The 15,386-nt window shown below is 40.9% G+C and overlaps 1 protein-coding gene across 4 annotated transcripts in view; it reads left to right on the plus strand.

Moving 5' to 3' along the window:
* The window catches only part of IP6K1 (inositol hexakisphosphate kinase 1), a 36,546-nt gene that overhangs the window by 3,687 nt on the left and 17,473 nt on the right, over positions 1 to 15,386 (plus strand). For all 4 annotated transcript variants that reach the window (XM_014869722.2, XM_014869727.2, XM_088171647.1 and 1 more), the window contains one exon: positions 1,160 to 1,259. The gene's annotated coding sequence lies outside the window, so the exon portion shown is untranslated. The remainder of the gene's footprint in view (positions 1 to 1,159; positions 1,260 to 15,386) is intronic.

Raw genomic sequence — 15,386 nt, forward strand, 5'->3', positions numbered from 1 at the left:
CAGGATGCTGGCCAGTGTTTAATATCAGGTTTGTTGCTGGTGTCGTAGGGGTGGTGGGGGGAGGAAGAGGAAGTGTGTGTGTGTGTGGCTGCTTAGTTTCTGTTTTGCAGGCATCGCCTGTACGCAGTGTTGTGCCATTCTGATGTGGCAGCAGCTGTTATTTTTGGCTTTCCCAGTGTGCTGTTCGGGTAGATGTGCTTCCTAATAGATGCAATTCTCTTAATCAGTGTGTTGGGCTGCCTGTACTTCCTGTATAGTCCATGCTGGTGTGAACCACTCTGCAGATGGTACTGAGGTGCAAGTTCTTTGCCTTCATTTATTTCTACAGGCTCGTCTATGCATTTTGAGTGGCATTAATTGTGTGTAGGAGACAAGCTTCATAAGCTTGCATTTGTTTTGCATCAGCCCTGTCAGTATGTGGTGTCATTAATGTTTGAACCCCTTCTTTGGGAGTAAAGGAGCAAGCTTTGCTATTACAGGTTGTCTCTCTATGTGTGTAATGTGTCCACAGTAGTTAAGATGGGTGCAGTTGTTTTGTTAAAAAATAACACAGAGATAGCTGCCATAATTATATTAGTAGAAGATCTGAGTCAACCAAATCTGATAAAAGCAGTGAAAGAGGTTATGATATGGATGTATCTGTCCTGGTAGGACGTCACTACACGTGCTTGGGAGCTGCAGTAGATAAGCTGTCTGATTTAGCTTTTGTAGTTAGAAAGGTTATCTCCTTCACCAGCTGTCCTGCTGCTTTGCCAAATGCTACCTCCCTTGTGTTGGGGCATACAACCAGGCCTGTTCAGCTGCTGGGGTTTAATATACTCTGCTTCAGCCTTTCTTCCCTAATGCCCATCCCTGCCTGGTGAGGAGCAGTCATGGATTCTGCTCTGCTCCACCCTTGTTGGGAATTTTCAGCTGAGGGTAGCTGAGGCAACTGGGGACAGTGTGTCCCCTCGGCCCAGCTGGTAGGTTTGGTAAAGAGCATCTGTCAGAGCACACAGGAATGAGTGTGAGCATTTGCATCCTGAAAGGAGCTTGTGAATTCAAGTCCCATTCTCTAGGGAAGGTATGCTCACAAAAATTCTGAATTGACAAGCAAGTAAAGATCTAAATAAAAGCTAATTTAGGACTTGCTAACTCATTTCCATATATCATTTTGCAGGCTGACTTGCTTTTGGGGTCCTGCTCCCTCTTGATTGTGAGAAGTTGGCTCCATATTCCAGTGACTGCTCAGCCAAAGGAGCTTGGGTGACATCTCCAAGGTAACTTTTTTCTATTTTGCTCAGAATACATATGCAGCCACCTTAGAGAAGCAAAGAGAAATAAACTGCATGCTTTTTACCTCTCCCTTTGTAATTTTACCCTTCAAGTAAGTATATGCAGATACAGAACAGTGGGAGTTTTGCTCTTATCTTTGCAGGATCCTATAGGAACACCCAGGTAAGTGCACTAGTGAATTGAAAAATTCAGTCCCGTTCATTCACCAAATCGGCGTCAGTTCTTTGTAATGAGAACTAAAATTGCAAGATTTGGAGGCTCACTCATGCTCTAGTAATTCCGACCATTTAGGTGGCTGATTTACAGTTGCATTGCCTTATGATGATTTCAGAACTGCTTTTTTTCCTTTCTATTCTGAGATTAGTGTGCTGAAAGTTAAGGTTGATCTCAACAGTCTTTCAGTTTCAAAGAGGTTACTTCGTGCTGTCCTGAATTTGGAAGAAAGTCAGTCATATTTGTTTTGCCCCAAGCTCTTTATCAACAAAGATATGACTCAATATACCTATGGTATAAACAGACTCAAATGACCTTGTTTTCTTTAGACATGGTGTGTTTGAGTAGTGGTTGTCACACAGTTCAGTTTCCTGGTGGGAAAGCCTGTGTGGGCAATGGTCTTTCTTAGTTTGAAATGCAAAAGGTAATGACCAGAGAAGCTGAACTCCACAAGTGCCTTCCTGGAGAAGAGAGAGGAGACATCTGGTGCCTTCTCTTCAGGGCATGCTCCTGTGTCTGTCACTGCTGACTTAAGTGCTGAAGCTAAACTGCTGTATAGAACTTATATGTTCTATTTTGACATTTCTATTTTCTTCCCCTCCCCTTCCCCCCAATTCTATGCTGAGCTGCATTTCTCCCAATTTTTTAAACTTCCAGAGTGTGTTCATGCAAAATACATGTGATCTTTAATTCCAATTAAATTTCATTACTGATATTAAAGTATTATCAAGCATTTCCAAAAGTGAGTTTAGAAATCTTAAAAAGGGCACAAGAAGATAGGGCTGGCTGTTTGTTCTGTGTCCTTTGACAGTACTGTCTGAGCAGCTTAAGCATGTGTGGGGAGCAGTCATGATCTCATTACAGCTAACTATAGGTGATAAGCAGCTTTGAGCACCAAAATCAGTGCACCACCGAGTGCAGATGTCAGTGAGTTATTTAAAGCAGGAAGGATTTGGGAAAGAAGCCTGGGGGCTACATAGTCCCGTGTCTTACTCAGTGTGAATCAAACCATCAAGTAAATGGCATGAAATTGCTGGAGCTCTTGCACAAGATGAGATACACTGCTCTTGCATTGGTTAAAAAAATGGCAAAGTCCTGGAGCTTTGGAAGACCCTCACAGCACTGCTGCTTGGTGAAAGGTTTATTGTACTTTTCCAAGCTGTGGTCTTTGTGTAAAGCTGTGTGACACATCTGAGGAATAGGCCTGTTGAATTTATGGGGGATTGACTCTCACCCCACAAATATGGAAATAAAAAGAACTTTTAACTTCAGTCTTTTGAGTCTGTCCCAAAAGAATTGTTGAAGCAGTCTGAAGCTCAATTTGTATTGAAACAATACATATGCAGGGTTTTTTTAGGTAGTTTCTTAAATACCCACATGCTTCCTGTAATAAAACCCATATCATGTTTGTCTCAAAGATGCGGATTTTACTTAGATTAAATGTTACACTGTATAAAATGTTTATAGATCCCCTTACTTTTGCAAATAATGGAGTGGTTTACTTTATTTTCCATTAGAACCAGACATTGTAAGTCTATTTTCTTATGCTGTGCAAGTGGCGTTTCCCTCACTTGGGCATAAATCTTATGTAATTGAGGTCTTAATGCTTCACAGTTCTTACCACAAGTGTTGACCTGAATACACTTAGTAAAATTTGACAGTAAGCTAAATGTGAACCAATAAGCATTATCAGGCGTGCTTTATGCATCTTTTATTTTTATAGAACTGAGGAAAAACCTCTAACTCTATTTTAGTCAGAGTGAATTGGTATCACTGTTGTTGTGCATAATGCAGAGTCTGAATAGTTTTCACTTTTCTTCAGGTGCTCTGCACACTGGTATTTTTCTTCCTGTAATAACAGCACTTGGGGGTTTCTGTTTTACCCCTTAATTGTTCTTAGCTTTAGTTAACTAAGATCACAGAAGTTTCCATTCCTGTGGTCTGTGTGTTAGTTATGTAGCATCCTTAGCACTGACACTTCCAATGAATTTCAGCATCTTAGAAAACTGAACTATTGACAGTTTGGTTCACCTAATGACAAAAAAAGTAATATTAAAAATTAGTTCTGATTTGTGAATGTAGATTGACTCAAATATTCTTAGTTAAAATAGTTAAAGGGTATTGTATCATTCACCAGCCAAAAGTGAACCAAGGTCTTTATTTACAACAGTTAAAATATCTTCCTAAAACTTGGCAATTAAAGATCACAGGTTAGATGGTGGTGTGTTTGTTTTTTGGAGTTCATCTCATTGTGACATAACCACAAGAAAATTCAAAACCTTTTTGGAATTCTGTCAAAGATCAGTGTCCCATGGTAGTGAGCTTGCCAGGCTGACTCTTGTGTGAGCCCAAAGCACTTTGTTTCAGGTTTCCTGTCATTTGCAGTTTTTTTATGATTCTCAAGGAAGAGAACTCTGTGTTATTTTCCACCCATTATGCTTGTTATTTTGTGTTTTTCAGCCTGAGATGATACATTTTTGGCACATGTTATCACACTGTATTGATCTGGAAGAGAAAATTAAAGGGAAATTGGCTTTCCCTAGCTATATACAGCCCATGATGTATTGTGGCTGTGAGAATACATGTGATTTAGCAGGCTGTTATTTTGTAGAAAAAAACCCAACCCAAACCAACCTGCAGCATGGCCTTGCAGTGTCTTAAGAAGAATTTAGAGAGTGAAAAACGAGGGTAGCTGTAATACACTAGAGAGAGGTTTTGCTGTTAAAAACAAACTTGCCACAATTTGTGTGACTTCCAGATGAGTGTGCTGTGCTTTTTTAGCATATGGGGCAGAAGATTTTTTTTATGTATGTGCAGGTGCTGCATTTAGTTATCTACAAACCAATTTGACTTATCAGGTTTAACACACTGATCTTTTTGCTTTGGCTTGACATCTCTTATATAACCAGTGGCCTCAGTTATTGTAAGTGGCACACTAGAAATCCTGTTGGAAGGAGCTTTGAGATCCACTTCAGCAGCTTAACATTTAGATAAGATATTGGGAATTTGTAACCTGTAGAGTGTTTACAGGGACTTGTTTACGACTGCTTCAGTGAATAGGAAGTTAAATATATGCTTTGTTTGTCTGATTCTTCACTTCAGATGAAGAGGAAAAGTTTCTCATTTCAAACACTCAAACAGAGCTGGTTGGTCTGGTGGAGCACTTCAAGGGGCCTGCTTCCCAGGGTTAATGTATAGGAGAGTAATAATGAAGATTTGGAATATTAAAGGTCCCTTTGGAAGGTGCTTGAGAAATACAGTGGAGTGATCTGTGTTCAGAGCTCTCTTCTTGGATATTTTTCCTTTTGCAAAGCCAAGTTACACTGGATCTTTTGGAAATGTGAGGTTTTGATAGAAGAACGTACCAAAGGATGGTTGTACTGGCTCCTGATTGGGTAAAATAATCTTGCAGACATTTTTAGATATCAGGTTTTTAGTTTTGTCCTTCAGAACATGTAGCACCTTGCCAAGCTTGAAGTTGTGATTGCCTGACCAATGCATGTGTCTCTTGAGAAGACAAGCCTCAGGTTCAGATTGCCTTTCATTTCCACTCAGCTGGCTGAACCTCCTGTTAATTCTTTGTTCTTTACCTTCCAGAACATGCTGCAAGCCACAAAACAACCCCAAGGTATTTTAACAGCTTTAAGATTTTCAGTATGAGTGAAAAAGCCTTGCAGATTATGCTGATCCTCAGGAGTTCCAGTATAACAACAGGCCCAGATCAAAATCCCCTCCTTGACCTTGAGTCGTGTGTCATGTGTGTTTTGCCATATTGAAGGGATGAAGAGTATCCTTGTATGAAATTCTGTTTAAATGAAATTACTACCTTAGCTCTCAGTCCCATCAGATATTATGCCATATATTCTACTTAAATTAAGTACTAGATTTAGTGGACTTTTGTCTAAAGTATGTTTACCATGACAGACCTCATTATTTCCCATTCCAGACCTCAAGAATGAAATGTTGCCCTTTATCCTTGAATTTTCCACGGCACTGTTTACTTTTTTGCAGCACTTGCATTGAGATTTTTTTTCCCCCTTTCCTTTTCAGTTTTTAGTTTGTTTTTTTTTTCGTGGGTTGACAGTACAAGAGAATTTACTGCATATAGGAATGTACCTTCCTTTGGTGCTTTCTCATGGAGAAAAAATCACAGTGAAGTGTCCAGTTGAGAAGTTACAGCTCATGTTTTCTTGCCTGTGACCCTCAAGGGTCACCTGCTTAGGAAAATTAAGCTGGTATCAAGTAGGGGGCATGGATTTGCAACGTGATTATGTGGCTTTAACTCCCTGTGGATGTGCTTATAAGGTTGTTTCTGCTACAACTGCTTGGGACAGCTGCATTAATCAGCATGTTCATCGTTACCTAGTGAAGTTCTGCCAGTGAAATCCCTTAATGTAGATGCACTGATAGTGATAAAATGACACTTCTAAGGTAAAGCTTGTTTTGCTGGAGGTGTTGAGAAGGTAAAGAGTGAGGAGTGCTTTATTTGTCAATGTGAGTAGCACTTTTTTCAAGGAAAAAAATAGATAAAAGAGTGGGGGCCCAAAATATGTCTTTTCCAGCTGAACTAATTTTTTCATTGGCAATATAAAGTTAGAAGGGGTTGCAGTGAGGGAGGAGGACATCTCTCAGGCACAGAAGGTTTTACATATCCATGCAAACCTTGGTATATTTATTCTCGTATGGGTGTCTACTTGAAATTGCAGGGTAGTCTGCAATTCCATTTTCTCATACACTAAATTAAATGGTGTCCTAAGCATTGGTATAATCTGGAGTACTGTATAGCTGACTGCCTTGCATTTCTCTGACCTTTTTCAGATGTATAAGAAAGCCCCAAGTTTTGTTTAATATTGATGTCTCAGAATTACAGTAGCAGAACAAACCACTAGATAACAACTGCTCCTTGTGTTTTTGGCACAAGAATTTGTTTACCAGGGTGAAGTGAGCTTGTTTGGATAATCATGCTTTTATTCCCTTAAGTCTTTCTGTTGGACTGATGTGCTCCTAGATTGTCTTTCTGTTTCTGCCATATAAACAGAAAAGTTGCTTAAGGATTTGGATCTTCAGCCAAACAGCATCACATTCACTCAAAAGAGGTGCCCTAATTTGAGCCCATTTTAACAAAACCAATTCAGTTGTTCATGTACTGCGACACAATTTCTTTAGATTTTGAGAGTTTTAATTACCAGGCAAGACTAAGTTGAAATTAAATGCAAGGGGATCATGAAAAGTGAAATTGTTGCCAAACTTCTGGCTTTAAAATACGGTATAGAAGTAGCAAGATAGTTAAGTAACTTGTTCCTTTCTGAAAAGCTGTTTTTCTGCTGGCCGAAGTACACCACAACTGAATGGTTTTACCAAGATCATAAAAACATCCAGTGGAAGCATCAAAACCAGTAGCCTATTCCTGGTCCTTTCCTTTCCACTTGGGTAATCTCAGGTAGATTGTGGTTATCTAAAAGATATCTAAAGAATCTGTTAACCAAATCAACTGAGCTTTGCTGAGCTGTTAAGCTTCAGCCTGGAGATGTGAGAATTGCTGCATTTCTCCTGACTTTAAGTGTTTTACCAGTGTTCAGAAGGAAGTTGTGCTGTCTGATAAAACTGCAGGATGCCATTAAGGACCTGCCAAATGTGTTTTCTACTTCCCCATGTAGAAAAAGATGAGTGTAGCTGAGGCAAAATGTTTGTTTTGCTTTATCTTCACAGTTAGACAGAGAAAAAGAAAATTCTGATGCGTGTGCCCTTCCATTCACTCTCAAATGCTGTTGTAACTGCCAAAATGCTGTGGTGTATCTCTGTCTGCATATGTGAGATTAAAGTCCTCTTGGGTACTGAAATTCCAGCTCACAGGAGGCTGTGAAGCTGTTAGTGCCTTGCATTCCATAGAGGGGTAGGTGGAGCTTATGCAGACAACATATTAAAAGTCAGAGTGTTCGTCTTCTTGTTCAGAGCTGCTGTTTGTGTATCACCAATAATTTTGGCAGAACATCCTCAGTCAGGATGCTGCTCTGGCGTGATCTTGTGGTGACAAGAGGTAGAGGTAGAGCCCAAGCCGTGGCTGAGCATATGTTTGTTTCTGGCCTCAGAAGTAAGAAGAACTCATTCTCTAAAAACAGGAGTTGTACTGAATGGGCATCGCCACAGGTTTGCTGAAGGCAGAGATCCTAGCTCCTTTAAGAGAGCCAGTTGCTTGGAATGCCCTTATCTGACACTGTTCATTTCCGTATAATTAATTCTCAAGCAGCTCAGAAAAAGGGCAATGTGTAGATCTGAGAAGGAGATGGATCAGAGTGGTGTCACAGCCCATAGTGTATGATAGGAATTGTAAAGCTGCTTTATAGTGAGCTTGAAGTGAACCAAATCAAACACTGGTTTTCAGAGGCCCTAAGGGTGAGATTAGCTGGCTTGTGATGGTTCTTTGTGGAAAATCTGTGTTTGGTTTTGATGCATAACTCTTAGATTTGATGGGTTTAAATCTATATGTTGTCCTAATTCCTAAGGAAACAAAACATTTGCGCTGCTTCCTGAGTACTGGAGCCAGCTCCTGCTCCTTAACAGCTGACTTTGCTCTCCCCTCCCTTTTCACAGGACGTGTTGTTGTTCACAATGTGCTCTTTGGATGGGGTGTCTGGATCTGACTGTGGGGTCAGTGTCTTCAAGATGAGAAACATTTCCCTTCACAGGTCCTAAACGGCTGCTTACCAGTAGCCATGCTTTGAAAATTCCCTTCTCCTTGTCCCAGGAAGGGACATGGGATCTTGTGGGGTCTTGGCTTAGCTTTCCTCCTACATGCAAAGCAAAGACAAGGGAAAAGTGTTTGAATATCTGTGTAAGTTTTCTGAGTAACAGAGTATTGCAGGACTATACTCTGAAGGTAAAGAGGAAAGTGCAACTTTTCTTTTAAGCATTGTGAAATGGAGAACTGCATATATAAACAGCAGCATGATGTTTTCCCTGTTAGCAGCGGTTAACAATGGTACTTAGATATCTTCCTTTCCTTGTTAGAAGAGGCAGGTGGGAGAACTTTTCACCTCTGGCCCTAATGAGGCCTTTGTCTTTAGTATTTGAAGTCTCAACATAAATAAGTCACTGCCAAGGGATTTTTGCTAAAGTCAGGTCTCAGACAGCAGCTTAATAGAATGTGATTTCTATAACTTGTGGAGAAGGGTTTTGAGCAGGTAATGTGTATCATGCAAGTTTTGCTGCAGTTTTTTCTATACTTTCTATACTTTCTTCTATTATTATTTTTTTTTTATTTTGGGGAAGTAAGTAGCTGAGTTACTGGGGTAGAGGACAGGAAGCCTGCATTGCGCATCTGCATCGTGACCTAAGGAGTGAATCAGCTCAGTCACAAGAGTTGAGCTGTAGTGAGTTGTCCGGCCATTTTCTGGCAGGCAAGAGTTCCTGACAGTGGCTTCAGTGTATGGGTGAAGAAAATCCAGTTTGACTCTGCCTCTGCTGCTGCAGGAGATGCATTTAATAACTTCCATGTCTTTGCTGAAGGGACTCACGCTCGAGGCAAAAGCTCTTTCTGTTTGTTTTTTTTTGTTTGCCCAAGTAAACAATTTTATCACTGGAAGAAGATACTGAAGTTTTCAAATCTATGTTGTTCCCAGAAGGGGGCAGGGGAGACTTGCAAGTTGTGGAGTTTAATAAAAAGTACTTTTGTTTGGTTTTGTGACACTTCCGTGCTGGCTTTCAGGCACAGCAGGCACTGCCGCCGCCCTGGCAGCGGGAGCGTGGCACGATGAGACTCAGTGCCAGGAGCCTGCAGCAGGGACCTGGCCTGCGAGCCTTCTGTGCCTTGGCTCTCCCTTCTCTTGGGGAGCTTTGCAACAACTCAGAGTTCTCTACTGCAGTTCCCCCTCATCTGATACACTGAAGTGATGCATGTGTTACAGCCAGGAGAGAATGGAGTCGTCATAAAACATCCCCATTTCTATACCAAGAGCAATCTGGACAGTTGGCATCTAAGTGTGTGAAAGTCTTAGTTCCTTATTCTGTCGTCTGGATTTTTATTCTTAATTAAAGCTGGAAAGAAGCTTCTCTGTGCAATTTTGTTAGGGATTTTTGGGGGGATTTTTTCTAGGGGTTTTCTTTTTACAGACCTAACTTCCATTTGCTAAATACACTCAGCCTGGCCAACAGTGAGAAGGAGGCTCTTTTGCCAAATGTTTTAGAAAGAGGGTCGTGTAACTCCAGCAAGTTTGTTTTATGTCTGCAAAGTGACCTGGGGTTTCTTTGACAACCTGGAATACAGACAGAACAGACTTGGCCATGTTAATCTGCATTTCTGTCTTTGAATGGAGGAAGCAGTTTTCTCACAGGAAGTGCTTTTTGCAACGTTCCTGATAAATTTGACATAACTTCTACACTGGCAGTAAAAGGGTAAACAAAGACTCTGCTGAATAAGGGGGCTGGATGAGTGATGCACAGACTTCCTTGAAGTATTTGGTGGTTTTTATGCCTTAGTGAGTCTATGCCTTAGTTGCAAGGTCTCCTGGCTCGTCTCTAGAGACAGGGTTGAAAGAGGAACCAGCAGTCAGAAGCAAATGGAAACAGAGTGGGGAATTACTTGAGAGAATTGGAGCCATGGGAGCCCAGGAGACCCAATGGTGCCGTGGTGCCAGTCTTGGCTGTCTTGGAAAAGTCACAGAGGTGCTGGCACATCTCTGATCACTTATCTTCAGACTAGGCCCAAAGGATAATCCAGAGTGGTCAATCTCACTTGAGTCCTGGGGACAGTCATGGGTCAGGTCCTTTTGGTACACCTTTCCTATGTGAAACATGTGAAGGAATGTCACTGGGAGCAGTTAGTATGGATTTACTGACTGTAAGTTGTGTCTAATGCACCTCATTGCCTTCTGTGATAAAATAATCAGATTTGTGGATGAGGAAGAGCACTAGAGGCTATTTAGCTTAAGTTTACTGAGTATTTTGACACTCTCTCACAGTATTCTTGTATGCAAGTTGAGACATTACAGACAGGATGAGGAGAGTATGAATTCAAACACATCAGGGAATTCTGAGGAGTAAATGGAGTCAGAGGAACGGGTGATTCATAGAGCTCTTTCCACACAGGGCATTAGCTTCTGGAAGTAGGCTCTTAATCAGTCTTTTTTTTCCTCCTGAATGTCATTCTTTGCCACGATTTGATAAGAGTGGATGGAAGACAGTATTTAAGAGGCTGTCTGGTTGAAATTCATCAGTGTGGCTCATTATCAGTGTAGAAGATTAATCTGTCTTTTCTTGGGAAGAAGTGGAGGGGGTTCACATGAATGTTCTTCAAGATTACCTTGTTTTGTTTTTCATTCAGTCGTGTATTTGGGATTGCCCCTGAACTATAGTTAAATACAATACATGATAGTTTTGGAGATTTCAGTCATACCTAGGAGGATGTGTTTGGAATGCTGTGAGGTGTTAGTTTGAAAAGAAGAAAAACAATCAGTCAAAACAAGGTAATTTTGTTTTCAACGAGTTGCAGCTTCTTTGGGTTTGACAAACTTGCTATTATAAAAGGTGATCTGGAGGTTTTCTGTACTTAATGTGTCCTTTGAATTCTCTTCAGTGTTCCTAAGATACTGTGGAGCATCTGATAATCTTTTCACGATTGCCAGTCTGAAAATAATACTGTTTCATTAGATCTGGTCAGGCTGAGGTATATGTACTTACACCCAAGGAACTGTAATTGCAAAATTCAGTGTATGGTGTTTGCTTTGAGATTTTTTTTCCTTTCCAATACTGCTATTACTGCCTTGCTGCAGCCAGTGGTATGCATTGGAATTAAGAATTCAGTTTAAGCTTTCTAGTGTGGTAGTGTGCTAAATTAAGGTGCCAGTTATGAGCAAAGAGGTTAATGGTCTTACATAACGCTGGTCTTGAGGTTTTTTTGCCACTGCAGAATCAAAAATAGCAATTAGGAGTTCATTTTTTGTCCTAGTTGTATATTTTTCTGTGGGGATCAATTATCTTCAGCAATTGACTTTCTAATCAAAGCTGTTTTTTCTGTTTTAAAAGCATCATAATTTAAAAGTTGAGAACAGTATTAAAAATCCAAGTTCACCACAAGCTGCTTACATTTGTCTTTCAGTTAGTGGTCTCCTGGAAAGCTATAGATCATTCTTATTTTATCAGAACTGCCTAAGGAATGTAATTTTAGCTCCTCTGCATTTATGGCTTTGTAGTAATTCTTCATGAGTTCAACTCCTTATAGCTTTTGTGTGTCTGTGGTTAACCCTGTAGCTTCTCTGCACTGGTTAAAACTCTTTAACTCTGTGCTGCACTTTGTTATTGCGCTGTGTAGTCTGAAACAGCCAAAACCATGGAGTGTTCTTACAGATGCATGTGAGATCTTCTGTTGTGTTAGCCAGTACTTTTTTTTTCTTCTGAGAACACTTTGCCATTTGTCCCAAATGGGAACTGATTGTGTCCATTAGGATTAGCTTGTATGTGTTTCTAATCTCATCCTAAATCTCCATTCACAGAGATGCTGGCAGTGTGTTCCTTCCTGTTGAGGTTTCCCTTCATGTCTAGTCCTACATTTTTTTCTAATTGTGGAATTCATAATGCATTTTAACTTTGATTACCATATGAAGAAAAAATGTGTATGTTCACCTCTATGGCAGCATGGATTGCTTTACATCTGTGCATTGTTAAGTGGCCAGGGGAATGATTACTGGTTATGTTGTTTAGGGAAGACTTGGGATTTGCTTTGTAGACTCCATTCAGAAATGTCCAAATGGTGTCTTGCTGGAAGGTGAAAAAACCCTAAAGAACAGGGGGAAAGTTGTCCTCAAATTCTTGGTGTCTGATGTCTGTGAAAAAGAAGGATTTATGTAACTGAATGTGCTGCATTCCACTCCTTGGCTTCCCCTCTGGGTGCCAGCATGTTCTTGTAGGGCATTGCTGCTCTCACTTCCTGACAGCCCACCTGGGCTTGGTGCCTGCTGAGGCTCTGCTTCAGTACATGAGCTGAAGAGCTGTGAACCACATTCACTAGACTTGCCCTAATTTTTTAGCATATGATGATCTCTGCTTTTCAGTCTTTCCTTGATGAAATGTCTGCTTCCAGGGTAGTCAGCAGCCTGCATGTGCAGATAAGCTGAATTGGGATTTGAGCAGGGAGGCACTAAGCAGATCTGCAGCTGAGTGTGTGACAGCACAAAGAAGAGTCCCCTCCAAACATCACTGGCTGTGACTTTCCCTACTTGCATTAGAGATTCCATTAAAAGTCTGGTCTTTGAGCAGTGATCTTATAAATTTTTCTAATATCTCTCTGCTGATGGAAATGAGGACACAAGATATAATATTAATGTGTAATAACAGTGGGCTGGAAGCTGAGCAGAGATCTCCCAAGGGTAGGATTCATAATCCTCTTAAAGGAGAGGAGAATCAGAGGCTTTGGAAGGTCACCTTTTGCGGGGTGAGAAACAATCCCTGCGCAAAGCTCTGTTGCTTCTATGATCAATTCCTCTCCCATTTTCATATTTCATCTCACAGCAGCAGAAAATGGATCTAGATGAATCCTGCAAGAGTCTTGACCCCTGTAAAACTCCCACTGCCTTGGATTTGACTACCTGCCAGAAGACAGCTGTGTGTATATGGGTTGATAATCTTGTGTGACAGGGTTATGGAGTCTCACTGTATTGAGATACTGGTCTGTTCCCCATGAGACACTTTGATCTAAAGAGGGTGACTGTGTGCTTCTGCTTAGTGCTCTGCAGCTTCGCCACAGTTTTACCTTTGCCTTATTTTGTTGCACCTGTATTGCTTGTGTTGAAGAGTAGTGAGAACTTCAGATGTCTATATGCAATCTTAAATGACAGCTTTACTAAGTATAATCCTTAATGTTTAAAAACCCTGTAGTATGTGTATTTGATGTTTAAAGTGCAGTGCTTTCAATGTTAGTGACTGTCAGCAGACAGAAATTTATTAACCTCTTGCTTGTGATTTATGATATTTTAGTGATGTGTTGGGACAGAGATGTAGCATTTGTTCATGAACTTAGTGTTTGCTTTGAAAGATCTACTTTTTTTTTCAGTGGAAACTTGCTGCTTGTTCGAGCAGCAGCCATAACTTAATCTCTGAATTTTAGAGGAATGAATTTTGTATGGCAGTGGCCCAGACTGTTCTTTAAGTGTGCTATCCTCCACATGGCAGCAAGATGGCAAGTAAAAATGGAATTTTCAGCATCTCTGAAGCAAAGCTGAGCCTTCCAGGAATCCCCAATTTGATGAATGCAGTGTCCAGAGTCAGGTATTACAAGCAGTGATGAGAGCTTGCTGCAGCAGTTGTTGGCCATGAGGAAATGGGTGTGATGCTAAAGTCATGAAACGTACCTTAGTGAAATTCTCCTGAGGGGATTCTATGATGTCCCTACCGTTGAGGAATTGCTGTGCACAGCTAAGAGTGTCTGCACTCCAGCAGTTGAGGGGTACATACAGAGACACAGATTTTTGGACCTGTGTTGGCACAAGAGCCCTTTCATGGTGAGACAGGGGAATGACTGATTCCAGCTTCATGTCACCTTCGGTGTTGTTTCAACTCCATTACTTCACAGGAACTGCTGCAGTGATTTCCTACACAGAGCCCTTTAGATGGATCAACTCCTCCTTCCTAAAAAGCCTCGTTGTGCAGAAGTGGTCAGCTTTCTGAAGTGACTTTCTTAATAGTTTAACCAAGGTAAAGAGAACCTTGGATGTAACCCAGGCAGTAGTTTCTAAGAATTCTTTGTTGTTCATGAATTGGTGTTGTTTGTATAATGTTGTTGTCACTGTTCCCCCTGGCTTTGCTCCCCAGTACTGCTTGTGCATGCTGCTGCTGTTGTTTGTCATGCCCTATTTAATCACAACAGGCTGTTCCTCACTCTCCTCTATATATTTCAGCAGCTCTTTTGCTCTGAAAATAATGCTGGTATCAAATAAATTAAAGATTTATTTTTGAGGAAATGGGGCATTTAAAATATTAATTGAGCGTCGTGGAAGATGAAAACATGAAGAATTAGATTGCAGATTTTTTTAATGTACTGTTTAAATCCTTTGAACTAAAGTGGTTTTGTCTAACTATTTGGTAGTTTTGTCGTGATATTTTGTCTATGTTGAGTAAAAGAGCAGCTTCGTAGTTGCTTGGAGCTGGAGTTTTGCCATGTCCTGGTTCCCACTTTCTCCCATCTTTTAGTGCTGGGGGGGTTGTTCGCCAGATGTATTGGAGACCTGATCCAGCTGAAAACGGAAGGCTTTTTGTTTTGTTTTATGTATTACTGTTCTGTTTTCCTACTAGATTGGGTACTTAATGTAGCTCTCTGCAGGGGTGCTGATGCTGGTGTAAAGATGATGTCAGGAGAGGTGAAAAAGTTAAATTATGTTTCTGCTGGAAGTAACAACACGCATCCCTTTAAAGTCAGGGGGCGAGACTGTTCTCTGAGCGTGTGTTTGCAGGGCAGCTAGAGCTGAAAGGAGTTGGCTCTGCTCCTCTTGCCTGCCCTTGTCCTGCTCAGTGATTGTCCCCTTTTACTTTCGTTGGGCACTGGCAGTAAATCAGTTCAGGAAGCCACATTGGCGAAAACAACTTTTCTTTTTTTCCGGGTTAACTTGTTTGCCAGGCTGGTTTCTGAGCAGGATCAGTGGGTGCCAGTGCTGACTCAGGAGAGAGGATGGGTTTGAAGAATGCTGACTTAGATTTACTTAAGCTGTCATGGAACTATAGCCTGAGATGCATGTCAAAGAACAAAGAGTAAGGTTTGCCAATTAGCAATTTTTTCAGTTTCGTGTCTTCATGGATTGAGGTGATGACATCTACAAAAAAAGGCTGCTGAGCAGCTCAGAGACTTATTTTTTTTTGCCTTCTAAAGCAGACACAACACAAACTGTAGAAAGTTGACTTCCTGAAGCTGTTTC

This window comes from Sturnus vulgaris, chromosome 11 (assembly GCF_052056855.1).
Source record: "Sturnus vulgaris isolate bStuVul1 chromosome 11, bStuVul1.hap1, whole genome shotgun sequence".
NCBI lineage: Eukaryota > Metazoa > Chordata > Aves > Passeriformes > Sturnidae > Sturnus > Sturnus vulgaris.